The sequence below is a fragment of the Cryptomeria japonica genome, chromosome 2, assembly GCF_030272615.1.
Source record: "Cryptomeria japonica chromosome 2, Sugi_1.0, whole genome shotgun sequence".
Taxonomy (NCBI): domain Eukaryota; kingdom Viridiplantae; phylum Streptophyta; class Pinopsida; order Cupressales; family Cupressaceae; genus Cryptomeria; species Cryptomeria japonica.
Genome location: NC_081406.1, coordinates 316715059 through 316723011, shown reverse-complemented (window position 1 = coordinate 316723011; position 7953 = coordinate 316715059).

Below are 7953 nucleotides of genomic sequence, written 5' to 3'. Positions count from 1 at the left end.
TGGTGCTGGAAAAAATTAGAGTGGCTAACCCCGATAGCAGTAAGCATAAAAAAGATAAAACCTCTATGGCAAACAACCTTGCATCGCCTATGGAAGATGACGCGTAGGAAATCCCCCTAGAGAGGAGATTCTCGGGCACTAATGAGAACTCCTCCCTTGTCAGATCCTTAGTTAAGATTTTCAAAGGGAGGGACGATTTCAGTAGTGAATAAGGTAAGGGAGGGAGCTCTAGTGGGGCACTGGGTATAAATGCTACTCATTAAAATTCCGCAGATATGGATGTATCCTATGAGTTGGCCTCACTTTGTGCCCCTGATAATGTTGTAGGAGCCCACTCTCTTACAAAATCTATTTCTAAGGCGGTCATTTCCCTTCCCCCAAAGAAGTTTGTTGAAATTGAGGACAACTGTGTTATTGAGGTAATTGTTGTTGACTCTAATAGAGGTGATGCCAGTCCTAGTAAGCCATCTGCAATTGAAGATGAGACCATAGGCAATTGTGATAGTTTGAGGACATACAGACCCTATTCTGAGAATGCAGAGGCCCCCAGTCAACCTGATCCCAACAAGGATTAATATTATGAGGATGATTATCAATATGATGATAACACTAGTGATGAAGGGGATGAGATGGTTGATAGTGAGAACACTGAGTTTAAACCTAGAAGAAGAAGAAGAGGTAGAACATTGGGGTCCAAGAATAAGGGATCATCCAATAGAAGGAAAGCAGAAGAGAGGAAAGATCTCCCCAGGTGCTTCAACAGTTTTAAGACTACTAAAGAGTAACAATCTCTCATTTAGTTATGATGAAGTGCATTTCATAGAGTATTAGAGGTCTGGAGTCATGAGACAGGAAACAGATAGTTATAAATTTTTTAACCAACATAAATATTCAAATGTCATCATGTTACAAGAATTAAAAGCAGTTAAGTTTACTTTGGAAGTTAATCTTGAATTCATCTGGAAAGACTCTATTAAGATTTGTTCGGACCATGATAGAGGGAGAGGGGGAGTTTGGCTACTCATTATCCCCAAGTGGAAAGATCACATTGTTAATCAAGGTCTCTCGCCATGTAATAGAGCAATTTGGGCCTCGCTTAACATTAACAATGTTGTCATAGGAGTGTGCTCAATTTATGCTGCCAATGATTATAGGGAAAGGACCAAATTATGGGATTGGATTGCCCCCCTCCCTGACATTCCATGGATTATTGGGGGAGACTTCAACATGATTGAAAGCCATGAGGATAAATGTGGTGGTGCTGCTATGGAATGGAAAGGAGCTGAGAAATTGCATTGGGAAAGGATGAAGAATTGCGAGAAGCTATTTGACCCCCTACTTGGTAACAAGAAGGCTGCAAAAGGAATATGGTTTACTTGGTGCAATTACTAGAGAGGTAAACATAGAATTTATTGTAGATTGGATAGGTTTTATGCAGACAGAGAACAATTCTCCTTTACACCGGATGATTAGGGTAATGATGTGACAATATGGCCGGTTTCACTCTTTGATCATCACCCTATGGTTTCTCTCATTAGGTTCAGAGACTCTCCAACCAAGAAAGGGAAAGAAGGAAATAAATTAATCCTCAACACCCATCTTCTTAAGGATCGAGATGTGTTGGTCGCCATTAAAATTATTAGGCTGCTCAACAAAGGAAACAAGGATATGAAATCTCATATCAATAGATGGAACCAAAACGTTAAGATTTGGTAGAACCTTCTTCAGACTATTGGGCAAAAGAAAGCTAAAGATCATAGATCGTAGGAGAAAAAACTTACCGATGAATTGTACCGGTATGAAGTAGATGTTCAGAACAACCCAAGCAAAGTTGAACTACCCAACATAGTTGCTCAGGCTAGAGATTCTTTGAGGAAGCACCAACAAATTAAGATTAGAGGTGCAATGATCAGGGCCCGAAACCAGTGGATGCAATTTAGTGATAAAGGGTCTAAATTCTTCTTCAATATGCTAAAACAAAAACATACTAGAGAAAAGATTGATAAGATTTGGGTTGACAACAAAGAGGTAATGTAGGTAGAAGATATTAAAGAGGCATTTTGCCTTTTCTACAAAGGACTCTTCTCCTCGAAAGATTCCCCCAAGTCTCAAGAAGCCAGAGAGAAATGCAGAGCAATTATTCCCAGTAGGATTATAGAGGACTCACAATCTTTGAAAAAAACCATTTCTATGGGGGAAGTGAAAAATGCCATTAGAACCCTTATCAAGGACAAGGCACCGGGCCCGGATGGATTGCCTGTTGAGTTTAATAAAGCTAATGAGGAATGGATTTGCCAAGACCTCCATTAGTTATATACTGAGGCTTTTGAGAATGGTTACCTAGGAGAACTCGTCAATAAAGGGATCATTAAGTTTCTACCCAAAGAGGGGGACAAGTCACTCATAAAAAAATGGAGACCTATTACACTCCTCAATGTGTCATACAAAATTCTGGCCAAAGTTCTTTCTCTTAGGCTTGAGAATGTGCTACCCAAATTCATATGTCCCACTCAAATAGGGTTCATTAAGGGTAGATTCATCCTGGAGATTATAATTACTAGTTGGGAGGCGATGGATTGGGCTAATAATTCTGGGCAGAATGTGACCATGTTTCTTTTAGACTTTGAGAAAGCTTATGATAGGGTTGATTGGGACTTTATTTTGATGATGCTAGAATCCTTTGGATTTACCGTGGAATACTGTAAATGGGTGAAGATTCTCCTTAAAGATGCTTCAACATGGGTGGAGATCAATGGCTCTCTCACTCAGGTTATTAAACTCGGTAGGTCTATTAGACAGGGATACCCTCTTGCCCCTGCCCTGTTTGTTATTGCTTCTGATGCTCTATATTACATATTAAGAGACTACACCATTTCCCCTAAAATAGGAGGTGTTGTGCTTCCTAATGGGTCAGAGTTGATCAATACTCAATTTGCAGACGACACTGCACTTTTTGTTGAACTTACCAAGAAAAACATGGAAGCCCTGGAATGCAAAATCAAGTTCTTAGGTGAGATATTGAGGGAAAAAATCTCTCATGCTAAATCTACCTTGCTTGGGTGGAGAGAGGAACCTCCGGAATGGTTACATCAATTTGGATTCTAGTTGGGGGGGGGGGGGGGCTGGGCTAATGAGATTGTCAGATACTTGGGGATACCCTTCTCCATCTCCCCTTCTCTTAAGGAAATGTGGATATGGGTTAGAGGTAAAATTGACAAGAAGTTCAATAAGTGGAATAATAGATATCTATCGCTTGTTGGTAGAGTGCAAGTTTGTCAAAAGATTCTATCTTCGTACAACATTTACTACTCTGTTTGGATGTTCTCCAACTATCAAATCCTGGAAATACATAAATCTATAAGGAAGTTCTTATGTTCTGATAGGAAAGGAAACAAGAAGGTACACTCTATTAAGTGGGGGTGGTGCCACATTGAGAAGAGTTTGGGAGGGTTTAGACTAAAAGACCTGAGAATCCAAGGGGTTGCTCTTGCTACAAAATGGAACTTCTAGGCATTTGAAGACAGTGAACCGTGGAAAGTCTTGGTCAGAAACAACATCATGAGAGTTGTTCCTAAGAAGGCTAAATCCTGGAAATCTTTACCCTTTTGTGACCTAGTGGCTAGAGGATTTTCAGTCTCAGTGCAGGGTTCATGTGTCTTTAAGTCTATCTGGAAAGCCTAGGAAAATATTAGACCTTACATCACCAATAGTAGGGCCAACAACAATGACCACATTCATGGGGAGAGGTCTATCTGGTGGAACCTTTTCCACTCCTCTAAACCTCTCGCACTTACTCAAGGTTGCTCTGCCAGAGCCTGGGCTAATAAAGGCATTTGCTACTTTAAAGACATTATTGAAAATGATGGAATTATTAACTGGGATACCCTTAGGGTTAGATACGATCTTCAGTTTTCCCAAAAGAGAACTTACAATATGGTGAAGTATGTGTGTGTTGATCTGCAATTGCCTAAAAGTTGTAAGGTGAATAACGAAAGGTGCACTGATCTTATTTGGAATAATAATATTTCTATTTTCAATGTCAAAGCTATTAATGTCTATAATACCCTCTCGTATGATGAATCTATTATAAAATATGCTAACACTTTGTGGTATGCAAATTTCTCTGTAAAACAGTGGCAGAAGATATTCACACGACTCTAGAGCAGTCCTACTACTCCTAAGAAAAAATATTTTAGATGGCTAATGATTATTAACTGGCTGCCTTTCAGAAAAGATCATAATAATAGTGATATTTGTAATGTTTGTAGAGTACCTGAGTTTGTTAGGCACATATTTTTTGAGAGCAATATTGCTAGAAAAATCTGGTTGTTGTTTGGTATTTCTATACCTAACCATATTCTTAATTTAGATGTTCTCTCTGGTTACATTAAGGGTTTGAAAAAGGATACTAACCTATTATGGCATATACTATCTACTGAGATTTTATGGCATGTCTGGAAAATTAGAAATGAAGATAAGTTCCAAGGTAAAGCTAGGGCCCTTACTGAGTCATTCTGTGGACTCACTCTCCATCACATCTTTTTGCAGGTATCTATTACAATGAAGATAGAGAAGAACAAATTACTCAGGTTCCTTAAAGAAGGACAAGCCAATATGTTCATACATGAGTTAGAGAATGGTTATAAATGGAGGCGGGTTGCAGGGGAGCGCAATTCCGTTGATGCAGCGTTGGAGAGTCTTGGGGTTGAGATTGGGAAAGCTAGAGACCCAATGTTGGAGCATATTCAGATGCTAAGCCGGTTACTTGAGGGAAAGTAGGCAGTATGGATGGAAGGCCCTCTGGGGTGGACGACTTGGATGGAGGCCTTTCAGGACCATGAACAGATGTCATGAAATGATGTTTGATCATGTCCATATTTTTAGCATACCCATGTGATTTGGCCACTTCATATTACAGGCTAGTTTTTTGTAGATATATGCATAGACACTAATAGTGTTTGGATCTGCGAACCATATGTACTCATAGCTGTAAATAATTAGATACTGTTGAAGACAAGTTTTTGTATTAGTTTATTCCTTATATGCAATATAAAAAATAATAATACATAAATATAGTAAGATAAAAATCTCTAAACTACAAAAATGAAAAGTACAAAAGCTATAGCAAAAATAATGGTCATCAACAAACAATGAATATCCCATTAAATTTGGGATTTTGGATGAACATTGCTGAATAGACATGCACGGTGGTGGAATGAGATATTCATTCTAAATATGGAGTCAATAATGTGAAGCAATTTGGTATATGCCACACGATACTGAGGAATTCTAAAGTTAGTGAAGATTCTCACACAGATTCTAGCTAGATTTGATCGTGTCGAGATCCATGCTGCACATGGATGGTATAAATGATATGACATCGAAAATAGTTGGCAGTTGTTGCTTGAAATAACAAACTGCATAATGAAAGAGATTGGTGAATAGAGCACAAAGGAGATAGTTCGAATTATGGTGGTCAGATTAGAACAGAGAAGTAGATCAGGTATCGAGGACTTATGCATTGAATCAGTGACCTTGTGTACTTTGGTGGTGCCATTTATATTGTTTAGAGGACGTATATTTTCCTTGTGGAATGCTATCTGCTCAAGGCGGTTCATTATATTTTCCTTGTGGAATGCCATCTTTGAGATGAGAGTGGGTGATTTCTATGCATAGGTCGTCTGTAGATCTCTTTCATTGTTGGATGTGGCTTCATCTATGTATAGAGGGCATCGATAGGTGCATCAACATTCGGGTTCTCTGTTTGATCGACTTGTCAAGTTTTCATCCGATCAACCATTCATAATTGTCTCACTGCTTCATTTGGGTAATACTTGAAGGGCCTGACTTCTAGTTTGTATTGATCAAATCCCCCATTAGCAATTTAAAGTTGTATGGTGACCGATATATTTAAAAGATATCGTGTATCAAGTCAAGTTTTTTTTTTTTAAGAATAGGGTCTATTTTCGAGAGTTGTTAAGTTTTATGTTATTATAATTTTGTCTATCAAAATATAAAGAGGTGTCAATTGCAATTGGATATACTCTCACTTGAATGCGACATTCATTTTGAGCGGGCATTTTAAAACTAAGCTTCAAAAATAAATTTGTTAATTAAGTAAGTAGTAATCTTACTGGAGGCACAAGAGGTTGGAGGACATTCAACAACCTCTTGTCAGTCACCAACAATAGGGTTGTGCATCAAGCATGGTGATATTTTTTCAGTTGCAAATGGTGTGATGCGTTCTTTGGTTTTTTGGGTTTCTACTTTATGTAGTGTTGGACGCTGAAAATGCAATTGTATAGGAAATCAACTAATGATCCTATGACTATGTAGATCCTCTGACTGCCATACTTTGTTAGAAGATGATCGACTAGTGAATATGTTCACTAGCAATTATGATCATGTGCAGCAAGATCCAAACACTGGTATGCAGTTTTATGTGATTTATTTTCTTTTCAGTGCTCCTATGTGGTGTGAATAAGTGGAAATTTCACATTGAGGGGGGGGGGGATAACATCAATGTTCCATTTTCATTTCGAGCTAAATCGGCTAAAGTCAAGGGTAACTTCCAGTGTCAGTGGCAGTTTCCTATACTGTTCGATATTAGGTGACAACAGTCAACAATAGTGACTACAATTGAGAACACCATTTGGTTCTCATAGATGTAATGTGAAATCGTTCCATGTTTTGTTTTGTGTGAGTTGCATTTCCTATATTTTCCCCTAATGTTGGAGAAGTATAAGCACCAGTGTAAGTCAGTTTGAATGGATCTTGAAAGGGTTTGTGGGAGAATCTAGAAAACCACACGAGGTGGATGGATGGTGGAGGTTACTTCTAATGCCCCGCTACGAACCCCGAAGGAAAACCCACAACAAGGGTGAAACAATTTTTTTTTTAAGTATAAACATCATAAGTGCATTTACACAACATGCACGATAACACAAGCGGAAGACTTACACTAGAATCCTTAAGGGTTACCAACGAAGAATTAACTTCATAAGATAAATTCCACAATAACCATAAATCCAAATATACATCATTAACTCAATGATCACAAGAAGCCATAAGCAATAATAGATTACACCATTGAAAGATTGAAAGGATACATTATAATTCCACTTCAATAAGCATGTGCAAATATCATAAAGGAAACTGATAAAAATATCCCCACATAGGATTACATTACTCTTCCAATACATAGCTTCTCAATATACATATGAAGATACATCTCAACCAAATACAAGGTTACATAAGATCAATATTATAATGACCACATAGGTCTTCAAATAACAATAATCTCCAAACATGAGATGAATCATGAGCCACGAAGCACAGGAACACCTACGAAGCCAATCCTCGCATAAAGGTACAAATCCAAACATCCAATGGGAAGTGGCACTACCACCTGACCATGTAATTCCCAAAATGGAATCACCCCACTATGCTAGGAGATAGCTGAGGACCCTAAACAAGCATAGGCATGACATGGTTGACAAGACAATACGACTCCATGACAGCACAATAAGACTCCACAAAATCCAGGTGACTCAACATCACAAACACACAAGTGAACCAAATGAGAGAGTGTCATTGCATAACTTAAGATGGATACCATGGTACAACCTCCATAGGTCCCGGCTCACTATCCTGGTAACCTCTCCCGAACCTTCGGTTTCAACTAAGTCTCATGCGGACCCTACTAGCCTTTTGTGAAGACAAGGTGGTCGGTTTGCCATTCCAGGCTTCTCACAACATGATGAGCCTCAGTACAAGCACTCACCCAGGTGCGAGGTACAATTATCTTTATTAATGTTATGAAACTACCCACTTAATCAATTCATTATATTACCAGTTATTATCTGACTTTCGTTGGGTTGTAATGCCTACCACTTTGGGTGCAACCCCCAAGTGAAAGCCACTCTCTCAAAGGACACTAAACAAACAAGGTCA